This window comes from Bidens hawaiensis, unplaced genomic scaffold (assembly GCF_021521415.1).
Source record: "Bidens hawaiensis isolate Kalapana, Puna unplaced genomic scaffold, B.hawaiensis_p1.1 tig00008259_1, whole genome shotgun sequence".
In the NCBI taxonomy this organism is placed as follows: Eukaryota; Viridiplantae; Streptophyta; class Magnoliopsida; order Asterales; family Asteraceae; genus Bidens; species Bidens hawaiensis.
Genome location: NW_027491588.1, coordinates 357,515 through 377,379, shown reverse-complemented (window position 1 = coordinate 377,379; position 19,865 = coordinate 357,515). Strand labels below are relative to the sequence as shown.

General features: G+C 34.8%; 1 pseudogene across 1 annotated transcript; it reads left to right on the top strand.

Annotated features, from left to right (window-relative positions):
* Nucleotides 1-4,334: 4,334 nt before the first annotated feature.
* LOC143637375 (flavone 3'-O-methyltransferase 1-like) lies at nt 4,335-12,453 on the top strand (annotated as a pseudogene). The gene is made up of 5 exons (XR_013154418.1): nt 4,335-4,568; nt 9,926-10,082; nt 11,226-11,529; nt 11,977-12,041; nt 12,139-12,453. The product of XR_013154418.1 is annotated as a flavone 3'-O-methyltransferase 1-like (transcript).
* The last annotated feature ends 7,412 nt before the right edge of the window (nt 12,454-19,865 follow it).

Here is a 19,865-nt window from a genome sequence, read left to right as displayed (position 1 = left end):
GTGTCCCAGGGTACAACAGCCGAGCCAGTATGTAATGCCGGGGAAGGCCACGCGCCCGATGCTACACCGGATATTTTAGTGTGTTAGGATTTGGAAATATGAAGATGAAGTTTAGAGAGTACTCCTTTCTAATATTTCTTGAAAAAGAAATATACTAAGGTTTCTTTTTTATGATTATCCTTTTGTTCAAAACATCTCTTTCTTTTTCTACCATTTAACCAAGGCACAAAGCCTCTATTTATACATAAACATTAGGACTCATGAAGAGTCTAACAATAAAGCTCACTTATGTACATTAATTGTAACTTACTTCTCATTATGGACATAATTAAGAATAGTTTCACAAGATGTGCATGAAAAGTTTTGCATTGATCTCACATTCATTAGAATATTTTCCAATAGTTCTCACTTCCCCCATTACTACGACTTCGGCCAAAGAAACGGGAGGACGATATTATTTGTTTTCATTTACTTTATGTTTGATTTTATATCGCATGACAATTTTTGACACACGTTATATATATATATATATATATATATATATATATATATATAGGGTAAGGTTAAAATGAAAACCCACTTGAGGTGTGAAAACCCGCGAAAACCCTATGTAACATGGTTTTTTTTGGTACATGTAATATATGTTGTAACATTTAATACAAAACATTGAAACATAAAAAAAAAATGTTTTGCTATTTTTTAACATTTTTTACTAATTTTTATATATGTTTTCAGGAGAGAGAAAAAGTTATATTTATATTTACATTTCTTATTCACTTTAATTGTGAACCACAAGATTTAAACATTAATTAAAAACATGTGGTTGAGAATGAGTTTCTAGAGTTTTCACAACTCAAGTGGGTTTTCATTTTATACTTAGCCTATATATATATACGCAAAACTTATGAAAGCTCACCAACATGTGTTGTTGGCAAATGTTATTAATTTAAACGTGCTACAGGTTGATACGATGAATTGCAATGACAAGAAAACTAGATCGACCTTAGGTTTTATTTAAATGAATAGTAATTTTTTCATTACGATGTTATAATATTTGCCTTATTATTGAACAATTTGTGTACTTGAGAAATTATGGAATAAAATAAATATATTGTCACTATTAACAGTGTTACGAGCTTATGAGTCATCTGTACGTTGTACCCGGGCGTATTCCGCTTAAAGTCGGGGTGTTACACTACATGCTTCTCTGGATATTTGTTTAGTCTTTGTAAGTCCCGAATCTGGATCACTACAATTATGATATCAACAATCTAGGTGTTGGTGCGGAATTCCAACATTAGATGATTCAAGAACACAAGTAAACACAAACACGTAGAACACAAGAATGGCTTCAAAACACACGTATTATTATACGTCGGGTGCTTAAGCACTATCAATACAAAACTCGTCTAGAACAACCCTTAGATGGCCAAAACACAAGTGAATGAACAACCTAGAACCCTATACAATGCATTCTATATATAGGGTTGTGATACCACACGCTAGCCCAACAAAGACCAAAAGCCCACCGAGATCCAAAGGGATCTCGGTTTACATACGCAGCCCAAACAAAACAAACAAACTAAGTACAAACCAAATAACTAGGCCCAACAGTCTTTGGGAAAGGTTCTTATCATATTGATAAAGGAATAATTATTTATGCGGATTCAAACTTTACCGAAGACCTGAATAATGGTAAGTCTATGACTGGTTATGCATTTACAGTTGGGGATCTTTGGTTTGGTGGAAAGCTTCCTTGCAGCGGATTGTGACTCTTTCTACTACAGAAGCTGAGTGTGTAGCTCTTATAAAAGCAATTAAAGAAGCATTGTGGCAGAAAGGTTTTGTTTCTGAACTCAGGAGTAGTTTGGTCCAACTTATGGTTTTTTTTGTGATAATCAGGGAGCAGTGCAGTTGATAAAGAATGCAATTTATCAAGAGAGAACCAAACATATAAATGTTAAATTTCATTTTGTAAGAGATGTTGTTAGAGTAAACGAAGTGGTGATTAAAGAAGTGGATACAATGATAAAATAATGTTGACATGTTTACTAAGGTGTTGGCAGGTTCCAAGTATCAATTCTGTTTAGATCTTCTAAACATAGGGTAACATTGATGATAAGGTGGAGATTGTTGAGTATAATGTATCATAAATGTATATAATCAAAGTTGAGGGATTGTTTCTGTAACTTCTCTATAGTTAAAAAGGTTTGTGACTAGTCTATTAAATGAGAAAAACTTCAGGGACTGGTTTAGTTAATACAGTGATTAAGTTGTTAATAACAGTTTGGAGCTGATGATCATAAAAGGGGATAAACGACCGTCTAGGGGTTTTAATTTTAAAAATTTCTCTTTGTAACTCATTGAATAATTCTTTAATCTTTCAATTCGTGTTAATAATAATCGATTTCGTCTGTTCTTGATCTTGATCCTTGATCCAATTTTACAACAATTTATGATCTCATTCGATCTTTAAGTGCGATGTAATTTGTCTGACCAATAACTTGATAAAACAACCGGTTGAATGACCAGTCTTTTTATAAAACATTACTCCTCACGAACACGAATTACCATTCCTAACCAGAAGCATCCTTTCTTTGGGATACTTATCTACCTTCGAAAGCGTTCGCTTTTTACATGGTCAGTGACTCTCACCACATAAATGTTATATATATAATTTTTAAATCGTTTTCTGAAAGCTAATCGCTTTATTGTTTATCTCCACTTGTTGATGTTTCGAGTAAACTTACTTTGAGTTTGGGACGGGTATATTAAATACTAGTTTGAGTCCCCGTGTTACGAGTGTTTATTTAGGTTTTTAACTTTAATTGTTTTTCTATTTTATATTCTTTTATGATTTGTTTTATTTTTTTTTAACTTAGTTTTGCTTGAATTTAATACATATATTTAGTTTATTATGTTCATTATATTTTTTTTAACGTTTGGGCTCTTTCAATTGAGATGTGCAGGTTTTTAAGATTTTTAATGAACGAACATAAACGAACACGAACATGTTTCTTTTTTTAAACAAACAAATATGAACAAAAAATTTGTGTTTGTTTTATGAAAATGGGGTGATTGATGTAGGTGACGATGATGGTTGATACATGAGAAGGAAGGTTGATGATGGTGGGTGATAATCGGAAGTTAACCGGTGATAGAGAGATTAGATCAGTGACAGAGTATATGCATAGAAGAGAAATTAAATTAGGGTTTGATAATAAAAGTGTTTCACAAATAAATGAGATGTTATAATCTGTTTAAGGGCTATCTGGGTTTGGTGAGACACATGACCTGCGAAAATTATTGTTTGATTATGAAAGGGTTTCAAAAATAAATGAGATGTTATTATCCATTTAAAGACTATTCGGGTTTGATGATACATACACCCACGAATTCGGGTCAAACGTATGAGAAGCATCAAATCATAAATCAAACAATCTGGTGGTTTAAGAGAGTATAGAGAGCAACCAAGAAATAACACATAATTTTTGGTATACATTTATATAAATAAATAAATAGATAATATAAGAACACGTGAATTTTTTACTTCTTTATTTTCTTCATAACAAATCTTTTCCAATAAAACCCCTCTAAACATTGCACTTCTAAGAATTTAAACCAAACATGCTTGTAAGAAAGATCACTAATATAATAGGTCATGGGCACGTGACTTCTTATTGTCACAACCACAAATTTGGGTTCCCATATTTTAAACCTCACAGCGCATCATTTGTCTTGTAATGCAAAGTAGTGTGTATTTGGTGGAATACCGACCAGCCCGACCTTCGATGTTTATGTAATATTAGAGCATCGTCGGTGCGAGTCCTTGTTTTTAAATGGTTAACTCATCATGTTACATTAGATTTCAAACTAGCTTATAAAAATTTTTATTTGTCGTCCAATGGTTATTACCCATTCTTGTTTAAACTACTTTTCTCTTTATTTAATTGATATTGATTTAAATATTTGTGTGTTGTGGAATAAGACAAATGTGAGTTCGAATATGGATGTGCTCACTCTCAATGGTTCTTTCAAGTTTTTGCCCAAAAACTATTATTGTCAAACACTACCGCTTCAATAAGATCAAGATCGAGTTTGTTGCTTCTGTTTTTAATTTCAAATGCTTCCAACAAAACCAAGCAATAATACTATTTTGAGGTGTTGACGTGAGTTTGCCCATCCACTAGCAAAGGAGTAGGCAATAATACTATTTTGAGTGGAGTATATGTTATTGGAAAGTTAAAATATATTTATTAAAAATAATACTTTTGAGTGGTATATAACACCACTCAAAACTAAGGTTCACCACATCACTTCCTTCAGTCATGGACTCTTACAAGATGTCCGAAGACGAGGAAGGGCTACTTAGAGTGTATCAAATACTGGAGGGCATAATTCTTCCTATGGTTATTAAAACGGCTATAGAACTCGATCTCTTCGAGATCATGGCGAAGACTCCTGGCTCTCAGTTCTCTTGTCTTGATCTTGCATCTAGTCTTCCAAAAAGAACCCACGAAACTCCGGCATTAATTGAACGGATTCTTCGGTTTCTCACTAGCCACTCGGTTTGAGTCCCCGTGTTACGAGTGTTTATTTAGGTTTTTAACTTTAATTGTTTTTCTATTTTATATTCTTTTATGATTTGTTTTATTTTTTTTTAACTTAGTTTTGCTTGAATTTAATACATATATTTAGTTTATTATGTTCATTATATTTTTTTTAACGTTTGGGCTCTTTCAATTGAGATGTGCAGGTTTTTAAGATTTTTAATGAACGAACATAAACGAACACGAACATGTTTCTTTTTTTAAACAAACAAATATGAACCAAAAATTTGTGTTTGTTTTATGAAAATGGGGTGATTGATGTAGGTGACGATGATGGTTGATACATGAGAAGGAAGGTTGATGATGGTGGGTGATAATCGGAAGTTAACCGGTGATAGAGAGATTAGATCAGTGACAGAGTATATGCATAGAAGAGAAATTAAATTAGGGTTTGATAATAAAAGTGTTTCACAAATAAATGAGATGTTATAATCTGTTTAAGGGCTATCTGGGTTTGGTGAGACACATGACCTGCGAAAATTATTGTTTGATTATGAAAGGGTTTCAAAAATAAATGAGATGTTATTATCCATTTAAAGACTATTCGGGTTTGATGATACATACACCCACGAATTCGGGTCAAACGTATGAGAAGCATCAAATCATAAATCAAACAATCTGGTGGTTTAAGAGAGTATAGAGAGCAACCAAGAAATAACACATAATTTTTGGTATACATTTATATAAATAAATAAATAGATAATATAAGAACACGTGAATTTTTTACTTCTTTATTTTCTTCATAACAAATCTTTTCCAATAAAACCCCTCTAAACATTGCACTTCTAAGAATTTAAACCAAACATGCTTGTAAGAAAGATCACTAATATAATAGGTCATGGGCACGTGACTTCTTATTGTCACAACCACAAATTTGGGTTCCCATATTTTAAACCTCACAGCGCATCATTTGTCTTGTAATGCAAAGTAGTGTGTATTTGGTGGAATACCGACCAGCCCGACCTTCGATGTTTATGTAATATTAGAGCATCGTCGGTGCGAGTCCTTGTTTTTAAATGGTTAACTCATCATGTTACATTAGATTTCAAACTAGCTTATAAAAATTTTATTTCTCGTCCAATGGCTATTACCCATTCTTGTTTAAACTACTTTTCTCTTTATTTAATTGATATTGATTTAAATATTTGTGTGTGTTGTGGAATAAGACAAATGTGAGTTCGAATATGGATGTGCTCACTCTCAATGGTTCTTTCAAGTTTTTGCCCAAAAACTATTATTGTCAAACACTACCGCTTCAATAAGATCAAGATCGAGTTTGTTGCTTCTGTTTTTAATTTCAAATGCTTCCAACAAAACCAAGCAATAATACTATTTTGAGGTGTTGACGTGACTTTGCCCATCCACTAGCAAAGGAGTAGGCAATAATACTATTTTGAGTGGAGTATATGTTATTGGAAAGTTAAAATATATTTATTAAAAATAATACTTTTGAGTGGTATATAACACCACTCAAAACTAAGGTTCACCACATCACTTCCTTCAGTCATGGACTCTTACAAGATGTCCGAAGACGGGGAAGGGCTACTTAGAGTGTATCAAATACTGGAGGGCATAATTCTTCCTATGGTTATTAAAACGGCTATAGAACTCGATCTCTTCGAGATCATGGCGAAGACTCCTGGCTCTCAGTTCTCTTGTCTTGATCTTGCATCTAGTCTTCCAAAAAGAACCCACGAAACTCCGGCATTAATTGAACGGATTCTTCGGTTTCTCACTAGCCACTCGGTTTGAGTCCCCGTGTTACGAGTGTTTATTTAGGTTTTTAACTTTAATTGTTTTTCTATTTTATATTCTTTTATGATTTGTTTTATTTTTTTTTAACTTAGTTTTGCTTGAATTTAATACATATATTTAGTTTATTATGTTCATTATATTTTTTTTAACGTTTGGGCTCTTTCAATTGAGATGTGCAGGTTTTTAAGATTTTTAATGAACGAACATAAACGAACACGAACATGTTTCTTTTTTTAAACAAACAAATATGAACAAAAAATTTGTGTTTGTTTTATGAAAATGGGGTGATTGATGTAGGTGACGATGATGGTTGATACATGAGAAGGAAGGTTGATGATGGTGGGTGATAATCAGAAGTTAACAGGTGATAGAGAGATTAGATCCGTGACAGAGTATATGCATAGAAGAGAAATTAAATTAGGGTTTGATAATAAAAGTGTTTCACAAATAAATGAGATGTTATAATCTGTTTAAGGGCTATCTGGGTTTGGTGAGACACATGACCTGCGAAAATTATTGTTTGATTATGAAAGGGTTTCAAAAATAAATGAGATGTTATTATCCATTTAAAGACTATTCGGGTTTGATGATACATACACCCACGAATTCGGGTCAAACGTATGAGAAGCATCAAATCATAAATCAAACAATCTGGTGGTTTAAGAGAGTATAGAGAGCAACCAAGAAATAACACATAATTTTTGGTATACATTTATATAAATAAATAAATAGATAATATAAGAACACGTGAATTTTTTACTTCTTTATTTTCTTCATAACAAATCTTTTCCAATAAAACCCCTCTAAACATTGCACTTCTAAGAATTTAAACCAAACATGCTTGTAAGAAAGATCACTAATATAATAGGTCATGGGCACGTGACTTCTTATTGTCACAACCACAAATTTGGGTTCCCATATTTTAAACCTCACAGCGCATCATTTGTCTTGTAATGCAAAGTAGTGTGTATTTGGTGGAATACCGACCAGCCCGACCTTCGATGTTTATGTAATATTAGAGCATCGTCGGTGCGAGTCCTTGTTTTTAAATGGTTAACTCATCATGTTACATTAGATTTCAAACTAGCTTATAAAAATTTTTATTTGTCGTCTAATGGTTATTACCCATTCTTGTTTAAACTACTTTTCTCTTTATTTAATTGATATTGATTTAAATATTTGTGTGTTGTGGAATAAGACAAATGTGAGTTCGAATATGGATGTGCTCACTCTCAATGGTTCTTTCAAGTTTTTGCCCAAAAACTATTATTGTCAAACACTACCGCTTCAATAAGATCAAGATCGAGTTTGTTGCTTCTGTTTTTAATTTCAAATGCTTCCAACAAAACCAAGCAATAATACTATTTTGAGGTGTTGACGTGACTTTGCCCATCCACTAGCAAAGGAGTAGGCAATAATACTATTTTGAGTGGAGTATATGTTATTGGAAAGTTAAAATATATTTATTAAAAATAATACTTTTGAGTGGTATATAACACCACTCAAAACTAAGGTTCACCACATCACTTCCTTCAGTCATGGACTCTTACAAGATGTCCGAAGACGGGGAAGGGCTACTTAGAGTGTATCAAATACTGGAGGGCATAATTCTTCCTATGGTTATTAAAACGGCTATAGAACTCGATCTCTTCGAGATCATGGCGAAGACTCCTGGCTCTCAGTTCTCTTGTCTTGATCTTGCATCTAGTCTTCCAAAAAGAACCCACGAAACTCCGGCATTAATTGAACGGATTCTTCGGTTTCTCACTAGCCACTCGGTTTGAGTCCCCGTGTTACGAGTGTTTATTTAGGTTTTTAACTTTAATTGTTTTTCTATTTTATATTCTTTTATGATTTGTTTTATTTTTTTTTAACTTAGTTTTGCTTGAATTTAATACATATATTTAGTTTATTATGTTCATTATATTTTTTTTAACGTTTGGGCTCTTTCAATTGAGATGTGCAGGTTTTTAAGATTTTTAATGAACGAACATAAACGAACACGAACATGTTTCTTTTTTTAAACAAACAAATATGAATAAAAAATTTGTGTTTGTTTTATGAAAATGGGGTGATTGATGTAGGTGACGATGATGGTTGATACATGAGAAGGAAGGTTGATGATGGTGGGTGATAATCGGAAGTTAACCGGTGATAGAGAGATTAGATCAGTGACAGAGTATATGCATAGAAGAGAAATTAAATTAGGGTTTGATAATAAAAGTGTTTCACAAATAAATGAGATGTTATAATCTGTTTAAGGGCTATCTGGGTTTGGTGAGACACATGACCTGCGAAAATTATTGTTTGATTATGAAAGGGTTTCAAAAATAAATGAGATGTTATTATCCATTTAAAGACTATTCGGGTTTGATGATACATACACCCACGAATTCGGGTCAAACGTATGAGAAGCATCAAATCATAAATCAAACAATCTGGTGGTTTAAGAGAGTATAGAGAGCAACCAAGAAATAACACATAATTTTTGGTATACATTTATATAAATAAATAAATAGATAATATAAGAACACGTGAATTTTTTACTTCTTTATTTTCTTCATAACAAATCTTTTCCAATAAAACCCCTCTAAACATTGCACTTCTAAGAATTTAAACCAAACATGCTTGTAAGAAAGATCACTAATATAATAGGTCATGGGCACGTGACTTCTTATTGTCACAACCACAAATTTGGGTTCCCATATTTTAAACCTCACAGCGCATCATTTGTCTTGTAATGCAAAGTAGTGTGTATTTGGTGGAATACCGACCAGCCCGACCTTCGATGTTTATGTAATATTAGAGCATCGTCGGTGCGAGTCCTTGTTTTTAAATGGTTAACTCATCATGTTACATTAGATTTGAAACTAGCTTATAAAAATTTTTATTTCTCGTCCAATGGCTATTACCCATTCTTGTTTAAACTACTTTTCTCTTTATTTAATTGATATTGATTTAAATATTTGTGTGTGTTGTGGAATAAGACAAATGTGAGTTCGAATATGGATGTGCTCACTCTCAATGGTTCTTTCAAGTTTTTGCCCAAAAACTATTATTGTCAAACACTACCGCTTCAATAAGATCAAGATCGAGTTTGTTGCTTCTGTTTTTAATTTCAAATGCTTCCAACAAAACCAAGCAATAATACTATTTTGAGGTGTTGACGTGACTTTGCCCATCCACTAGCAAAGGAGTAGGCAATAATACTATTTTGAGTGGAGTATATGTTATTGGAAAGTTAAAATATATTTATTAAAAATAATACTTTTGAGTGGTATATAACACCACTCAAAACTAAGGTTCACCACATCACTTCCTTCAGTCATGGACTCTTACAAGATGTCCGAAGACGGGGAAGGGCTACTTAGAGTGTATCAAATACTGGAGGGCATAATTCTTCCTATGGTTATTAAAACGGCTATAGAACTCGATCTCTTCGAGATCATGGCGAAGACTCCTGGCTCTCAGTTCTCTTGTCTTGATCTTGCATCTAGTCTTCCAAAAAGAACCCACGAAACTCCGGCATTAATTGAACGGATTCTTCGGTTTCTCACTAGCCACTCGGTGCTCACATCATTGTAAAGGATGGCCAAGGACATTCTAAGCGTGTGTATGGCTTGACAGCCCTATCCAACAATTATGTCCGAAGACAAGACGGACGTCTCATGCCTCATCGCTTCTTTTTACCTACGATAAAGTACTCGTTGATTGTTGGTCAGTTATCTACATTTTCTTCTTATATCTAGCTTTCTTAGAATAAGAGAGTGTTTGGGATTCCTTATTTTACCTCCTTATAACTTTTCACATCACTTAATAAGTTACCACTTTATAACTTATTAACTTATCCCTTCACAATAATCACAATACCAAACACTTTTTAACTTTTTCAAAAGTTAGCAAATCATAAGTAGCTCAAAATAGGTAATCCCAAACACCCCCTAAGTGTAGGGGGGGGGGGGGGGTGGAGCTCCTTTGTGCACTACTATGATAAGGCTGTTCACTATGGTGTGGGGCCTCAAAGCCCCTTCACAGTGCCACGTCATTGCCACATAGAAAACGGGGCTTTGAAGCCCTTCCTCATAACATCCCGCTATGGTTTAAAGTCCTTTGGGCTCCCCTATACACACACACATGTATATATATATATATACATATATATATATATATGTATGTGTGTGTGAGAGAGATGGAGAGAGAGAGAAGGCCACCTTTTCCCCTCTTCCGCATCGGTCGTTCCAAAGGCGCCCCCTTCCACCGCCCTCGACGGCGTTCCGCACCCTCTACGCCCTTTTCTCCGCGCCCCATAACGTGGAGTCTAACCAAGGAAGGGGCTCAAGAGGTGGGGCTACAACCAATCAAAATACCCCACTTACATTTTTATAATTATAAAAAAGATTAAAGATTCATTAAAGATTTATTTTTATAGAAAAGATGTGAGTTTTCCGGCCAAAGACGATTTTCTGGCGACCTACAACTAACGACGGTTGGGTTCTGTTAGTCGCGGACCATTGTAAACAAATACATCTTTAGTTGGGACAGCCACCAGCCAAATATGAAGTTGGAACTGCTATTTGCCAATTTAACATAGTTGAGATTGTTTAAAACCAAAATTCATTATTATTATTATTATTATTATTATTATTATATGCTTTGTTGTCATGTATGATGCCATAGAATGATTTTGACAACAAGGCATCCGACGTTATCATCAATCTAACAAAGTAAAACTTACATTAGTCACAGACCATAGGGACTAAATATGACATAAGATGGGACCGTCATTTGCCAATAGTCCATAGTTGAGATTATTTAAATTAAATTTTCTTTCTCTTCTTGTTTTTTTATTATTTAAGACAGGTATCACCTAAAAGATGTCATTATTGAGGGAAGAGACCCATTTTACAAGGCCCATGGGATGAATGTATTTGAGTATTCTGCAAAAGACAATAGATTCAATGAGGTGTTTAACAAAAGCATGTATGACAACACAAGAATAGTGATGAAGATGATTGTAGAAAAGTACAGGGGATTTGAAGGGGTCTAAGAGCTAGTAGATGTAGGTGGTGGTTTAGGTGCAAATCTTAGAGCTTATTGTTTCTAAGTACCCTAGGAATTAACTTTGACCTACCCCACGTTATTAAGGATGCACCTCCTTGTTCAGGTAAACATACATTCAATTTAATGAACACATAGTCATGGTAATTACAATCATATCACAAATCCACCAAATCGGTTTACAATCCTTGTTCGATTAGTTATTGTGAGAAATTTTGAACCTAAACACTAAAGATAGGAAATGACAAACCAAATTGGCCAGGGTGGATGGATTGGCTAGCCAGACTGAACGGTCTCTGTCTAAAGATTAGTTTTTGAAGGATTGAACCAATATGTTTATTTTTTATTTTTTAAATCATTATTTTAATTGTTACAAATAGTAAAAATTAAACTACCTAATCGATTACACACTCGTCCCGAATTTCCAACAAGACGAAACCATGAACAACTGGAAAAAAAAAACCTTTGGAATTTGGATCTAAAACCGGAAAAGCTTGCAACACACCAAGATCATAAAGTCAATGATAGATATATGCTTGATGTGTTTTGCTAGGTGTAGAACATGTGGAAGGAGATATGTTTCAATGTGTTCCTAAAGATGATGTTATATTCATGAAGGTTGGTATACTAACTTTTTTTTTAAACATAATCTTTGTTTAACTGGCAATGTCTTTCGTTATATAACTATAATTACTTTTTTTTTATCCTATTTTAGTGGATACTTCATGATTGGGGTGATAGTTATTGCATCAAGCTTTTAAAGAACTGTTGGGCCGCGTTGCCAGAGTGCGGTAAGGTGGTGGTGGTGGAAGCGATCATTTCTGACCCTGAAAATGATATTAGTTGTAGTGATGAAGTTTCTAAAGCCGTCATCGGTAGTGATATAGCAATGTTGATTGCTAACCCTGGTGGAAAAGAGAGAACCGTGAAAGAATACAGATACCTGGCCGAAGAGGCTGGGTTCACATCTATAAAAATTGTTTGTGGGGTCTGTACTTTTTGGATCATGGAATTCTATAAGAATATCTAGTTTATAGGTTAGGTTGAATGTAATAGCCGTGTAACAAGAATTTGAAGTTAAGACTTCATATTAAATTTTGTTTTATATGATTATAAAAATAATAAGAAATTGCTAATTTCTATGTTTATTGCATTTATATATGTTATTACCTACATATGACAATATTAATGAGTTTTTTTTTTTTAAATATGATCAGTATCTCCTAAGAGTGAGTTTTGAAAAATGAGTATAAGAACCAACCACAGGAGCCATTAAGAGTGATGTTTCGATACTCTATTCAACATGTTTATAAATCTAGCTGGGTAAAACTAAAAGGATCCATGATTGATTCATAGGTGTTTTTTTTATTTTATTTTTGTGGAATGACGATACATTTAGGGTCAGTGACATACCTCTTCAAAGCGCATATATATATATATATATATATCCATACCTTAGATGGAGTGCAACCATCGATTGCTATTTTGACGCCCGATGATGACACCAGACCGTTCCATAAGGGCGCTGCTGAGCAAGAAGGTCTTTTAGTGAACCAAACACACGTTAGGCTCAACAAAATCAAGCATGTCTTTTATTCCATATTATTCAACAGCTAACTACCCAACTATCCCGTTACATACAGTCCCCAACCTATCTAGCAATAGCAATTACAGCCCCTGCACCATTATATCTTTCTAGTTATTTCAATTTCAGTCCATGTATCCTATACATAACAATGCTTCCCCGTTGATTGAAATCTTGACCTCAAGATTTAAAATTGAAAAAAGGCACTTCGAGGTCTTCCCACAAAGCTGAAATAGGCAAGTTTTCCCAATGAATCATGTTGTGGGTCAGATTCTGGTCTGGAATCCCAAGTTGTGGTTTGGAATATCTTACCCTAGATAGGTTTAATATCCAGAACTTATCGATATTATAATACTAATGATCCTTACAGGTTACTTTACTAGGTTGTTGCTGCAACGATTAGAAGACTCGGTCTCACATAAAACCCGGATTGAAAGTCAATATGCACATGAGAGACTTGTTGAATTCGTCTATAACGGTCCATTGTCGAGATTCTCTCAATGCCGGATTTAGCTCATAGTTTGTTCATTTATTTTTCATCGAGCCGGGGGTCTCGCTGGAAGCAGCCTCTCTATTCCTATGGGGTAGAGGTAAGGTTGTCTACATCTTACCCTCCTCAGACCCTACTATAGCTTTGCTGTCGGTGGGATTTACTGAGTACGATGATGATGATGATGATTTGTTCATTTATTTTTCCATCAAATGAGTCTGGAACAGTGATTAGTAACACAATCATCATTTGACACACATCACTTGCACACTCTGTAATCTAGCTTATCGTTCTGATCATTCTTGAGTTGTATTACATTTAGATATTAATAATATTTACGAGTCTGTCACCTCGCGAGGTTTTACGCTAGAGATCTGATGTAGATGTCGTGCTCTAATAAAAAACAAGTATTTTAATTCATAAATTAAAATACTAACTTTTGGGCTTAGCGACACTTTTTTTTCTACTACAACTAAAAACTTTTTAAATAGAGATATCATGTCTTTACCACAATCAAAAAATTCTATCACATTACAAACACGTACCAAATATCTAATAACTATCAAATCAAGACAAAATATCAAACATATAAAAAGAAAGTATCAAATATTTGAATAAAAACTGAAAACTACATCACGCTCATTAACCTCTTTCACCAGCTTTAATCTTCATGCGAGGCATCTAAGAGAAAAATAAAGATTTTTCACTATGTAAACAATACGGACACTAACTTGTGTAATGAACAAACATAAATGACCGTAAATGAACGAACATAAACGAATGTCCATGAACAAAACGTGCGTTCATGTTCATTCGTTTATTAATAAACAAACATAAACAAACTTCTCACCGAACAATTCATTAAAAAAATATGAAAATAACAAAAGAAGATTAATAGTTATGAATTAGTACATGATTAGCATACCTCTATAATGTTATGGTTTCAGACTCAAGTTGAGTAGCTCTTTCTTTTGCTAAATTCAGTTGTAGGCTCTATGTTATTAAGTTGAAGACCTGTAACAAATTTTCAAATAAGTTGTTAAGAAACCAGGTTCACATTATTAGTAAAACAAAATGCGAAAGAAGAAGAATAATAAAAAAAAAATTTGATAACTTTAGTTTATACGCATCTTGGTAGTCAAAATTTGAATAAAAACAAACACTATATATTTTGATAATTTCAAATTTTCATTAGTCCATATCTTCGGTAAAATTTTCTTAACCCAAAATGTGGAATAATCAAGTTTATTTTAGAATCTATTTTTCATAATAACAATGTTTAGTTTAGACAGACAATCTATTGTCCATTCAAAATTATATAAGTTTTGTAGACAGTAACTAAGATAACTCTATACCTTTCTAAAAAGCTAAATCATCTTAAGTGCCAAGATGCATCTCCTAATTTCTCCTTATAACCTGATTCGGTAAAACATACAAAAACCATTTGCCGTATTTACGCTTCCAACAAATTCCCTAATGAGCTAACCTGGAGAAAAAGTAGCAACTAAAAGCAGGATGGGTTGAAAAGCCACTAACCTGCCGATCACCGTTGACCATCACAGCTTCAACATAGTCAAAATAATTGTAACTCCAGTTGCCATATTTACGCTTCAGCTGTACAAGTACGGTACCGTACGAGCCAATCACACCAACTTAAAGCCTTGTAAAGAAACCAAATGATCATCATAACACAGAATCTTCTTTACTAACAAAGCTATTGTATATGATTCTATTGTCCACACATAACTTCCACCAATATCTAGTAATATAAATGTTATTATAGTTATGTCACCAAAAATAATATGTAATTACGAAGTGCTCTTCTTTATGTCAGGACCGGTAAATCTGGTGCAAACCTTAAGTAGGTTGACAAGAACATACAGATCTAATAACCCAAAGGCCTATTAAATATCCCAGCGGAATCAAGATATTCAACAGATGGGAACGAAGGTATGAGATAGAGACAACGAAACAATAAAATATAGTCAGTAAGAATAATATAAAATACAAAGATTCATTGCATTTAATATATCATTCAATGAAACAGTGAAAGGAATGTCTAGGTTTTCGTGACGGTGGCGGTGGCTATACGAGGAGACAAAGGGAATATTCGTTAGAATGTTTTCTCTCTCGTATTCCGTTCCTATCCACTCGTTTTTTTAAAATGGAAACCTAGGACGTTATTTATAGGCCCTGACATTCATTCTAGAATCCCCTAATTATTACATAATGAATGACAGATAGAATACAAGTGTAAAAGTCTTCGAGCATGATTTGTATCTTGCTCGAGCAGACTTGCTATACAGTGCATGCTTGATGAGTGACTTCGAGCATACTTTAATTAGAACAATTTCCTAAACAAATTATTCTCCTCCAACATGCTTCATTCTTGCTGATTAATCCTTGCTTTGCTCGAATTTTTCCATCGAGCATATTCTTCTTGATGTCTTCAATCCTGCCTTAACTTATTGATCAATCTTCAGCATGATCGGATGTGAAACTTGCTCGGAACTGTACCATGCTCGAAGTCTATACTTTGAACATGTGACATCTTCTTATTGCATCCATGCTTGTCATCAATGTGCTCGGACCACTTGTGCTCGAATCACTTTGGCTAAAACTTGAATAATCAAGTCGTTTGCTTGATTGGCAATCCATACTCGATAGAAGAACACTCTTGCTTGAAGAAGTGTAGCTTGCTCGAAGCCTTCAACACTTAGAAAGACAATGACCGAGGTAGTAAACCATGCTCGATGATCCAAGCTTGCTTGTAGTCCATACTTAGCCGATTTCTTGAGGAGGTTGAGAAAATTCTAATCTTCCTTTGTAGATATCCGACTCAACAATCTCCCCTAGATTGGAACAAGCTTAGATGCACCAAAACATACCTGCATACAGTTACACATGTGTCAAAATTCTAAGGTAGTCGATTTAGGCACAAATATCATTACATTACATAAGGGAATTCTGCCATTTAGGCATTACATATCAAATTTAAACATTGTTCAAAATACAAAGTAAAATACATAATAACAAACAAAACAAAGATAAACAGGAATAATTTTGATCATCCGTATGCTCCATCCTGCTATCTTCTTCCTAGGCTCCTTTTAGCAGCTTTCTCCTTTTTGAGTTTTACTAAGGCAGCCTTCTGCTTGAACATATCCAGCTCCATTCCATCTTCAGAATCAAGAGGAAACTCTGCATTGATAATGTCTTGTAAATCTTGGATGTGCATGAAGTGTAGGTCCTTATCATACTCAACCACCGCAATAGTTCCTCCTGATGCATTTCTCAGAGATACAGAGTCATTGTTCCGGTTGTAGGTGAGATGAGATATTCTGCCATTTTGTTGCACTTGAGAGTTTGGCTCCTTCATCTCCCTTCTCATGGCCAAGCACTCCTTCAAAGTTCTCCTTTTTCCACTGGAGCTGCTTGCCTGGTGAGTCTTACTCTTCTTGGAGTCCCATAAGGAGAGTTCTAAAGTATGCACTTAATTTATTCTTTTTCTTCTCCTCTCTCTCTCTCTCTCAGCTTCACCGTGGGCTTCTCTCCTTCTTTGCTTGAGAAATGGGAATCCCTTTTCAGATTGCTCTATTGAAAGGTCATTCCTTTGTTGACCAGCAAGCTGATTTCTTTGTTGATTATCATGTAGATTCAGCTGGGCCATCCTTTGCAGTTGTTCTTTTGAAAAATTTCTCAGATCATCTCTGAAGATTATCATAGTCTCTTCATTATCTTCAGTAACAACTCTTAAGGTCTTTGATTTTTTGTCAAAGTACAGATGTGTGGGCAAGTTCAAACTCTTTGAAAGGTTCATGCCTCACAATCTCTGACCTTATAGCAATTCTGCTTGTTCTTAATGGAGGATTTTTCTTTTTTTCTTTGCTTGTTCTTGCTCTGATTCTTCAACCATTGTCTGATGGTTTCATTAGTTTGCATCATCAATCTTCCAGCATTTGCACCTATTTTGTAGAGAATGTTGATCATTCTTGCCCTTTCTTCTTCTTGTTGTTTCATCTTGGTTTCCAATAATTTTCTTTCAGCTTCCAGATATAGCCTTTGCTCTCTATGATATATTTCAAGTAGTTGATCATGAGGCATGCTATCAAATTCGGCTTTAGTCATTCCTTTCTCCATCACAATATCCTTCGGTGTTTGCACTCTTTGAGGATCTTTAAACCACTATATGACTTCTGCCTCTTTCTTCTCTGCCTCTTCCTTCTCCTTCTGCAACTGCATCTTTAATTTTCTTTCCCTTTCACAGTCTGCAGTGCACTTCTGATCCTTATGAGAGTCCTTGACCATTTGTACTTTCTTCTTCAATTCTTCAAGAGATAGATCAACTAAAGAGGTGTAACTGTATCCATGTAATTGTAGAAACTTGATGTCTTTGTGTTTGCTCTTTAATGCCTCATACTCTCTTTCATCTCTGGCCTCCTTTTCAATTCTTTTCTTGCTTCTCTCAGCCTCTCTAAACACCTTCTCTTACTTATCCTTTCTCTTGCTTACCTTCTCTACATAATTTGCTACATCATCCACGAGAGCATTCTTGTATATTCTTTAAAATGTGTCAAATGATTGTAAGTTTAGAAAGGCAGGTTTATGTCTAGCTTTTATCAACAATTCTCGTTTAGACTCTCTACTCCTCCAGCCATCAGCCTTTTGTGCAATCTTTTCTTTAGACATCCTTTGAAGGTATTTCACATCATATTTGAGGCTCAAGAGGTAGGCTCTATCTTCTTTTTCTTTGTCATCAGTCTTCTTTGTCCTTTCTTCTTCATCATCAATCTTCATATGTTCATCTAAGTTGTGAAGGGCTCCGATCATGGGTTATTCAATTTGAATTATCTGAGGCCCTTCAACAACCTTGGGTTGTGTTTCCCTTCTTTTGTATACTTTCATAGACTTTTGTCTTTTTGCTTTGGGATCTCAATTTCAGTGCTTCTTTTCTCTTCAAAGATCCCCTCACTTCAGGCTCTGGCTCAGTTATTATTGGCTCTTCATTCACATTTACCGATTCATCATCAACGATTTCTTCAATTATGGGCTCAGCAATATGAATCTCTTCATCAATAACTTCATCAATCCTGGGCTCTAGTTTGTCTATCAATAGCAGCTGGCTTGCTTTCCATTGTTCTTCTCGTTCTGCTGCTTGAGCCCTTCTTGCCGCTACCACAGTTTCCGGTGCATGCTCATCTGGATTCAACAGGATATCGTAATGAGTTCTGAGCATGACCAGTTGGGCAATGAATTTCACATATGTGTTCCACGGCATTTTTGGTCCTTCATTTTCTTTAGATTCTTCTTTGACGCCCAGACCAACTTCAGTTTCAATTTTAGGCTCAGGCTGTGCATGCTTGGGATCATCTAAGGTTTGTGCTATTGGAGTTTGTTCTTCAAAATGTTTCCTTTTCAACGCCTCCATAGCTGCCCCTATGGCCTCATCAGCTAGCTTTTTTAGCCTCTCTTCCTCTTCTTCCTTCTTTTTCATATCAATCAGTGCCTCCAGCACCTCTTGAGGAACCTCCTCCTCTTCTTCTTCTTTTCTCCAACTAGCACTCTATCTCTCTCTTGATTAATAAGTTTGATTACAGTTTGAACATACTCGACTTCAGCTATGTCTGGATCCACCACATCATCTCTTTGCAGCATATCATCTCCAGATTGCATTTTGTGTGCAGATTTGGGATGTAGATCTTCATCAGTGAGTGCAATCCCTTTTCCTTTATGTTGTCTTTTTGTAATCTGTGCTTGAGTTTCTTCTTCCTTTTCTGACTCCCCCTCATCCAATGCCTCTTCCACATATTCTTCATTAATCATCTCAAGAGCATTGGATATCCCCACTTCAGTTTCTTCTTCACTGGCCTTATCATATTGTTCATTTAAGCATTTTAGAGCATCTGCTTCTTGTTGGACATTCTCCCCCTGTTTTGGTGCATCTGAGGTCTTCTCAACCTCAGCCTACTCCAGGGTTTGAATCCTGATCAAAGCTTGCTGCAGAGCTTGCTCTAGGGCCATGTTCTTCTGCTCTAGAAAGGCATTTCTTTCCTTCAACATCAAATTTTTAAGTTCCAACTCAGCATTTTCATTTATAAGTGTATAAACCATTGGTCTTGAATCTGGTGTCTCATGTGTGGGTGGAAAGTCAAGTTCAGATATTGGTTCTGGTGAAGAGGATTCAGGTGATGGCACAATGTAAGATACATGCGTATCTTGAAAAGGTTCATGAACAGGGGAGGTTGCATGTGTTTGTTGAAGATATTGAAGAGGTGGTGATATGGGTTGTGAGAGAGTAATTTGTTCAGGGGTGGGTGAGATTGGTGGTGTTGGGAATGATGTGTCTTGTATTGGTTCCGGACTTGAG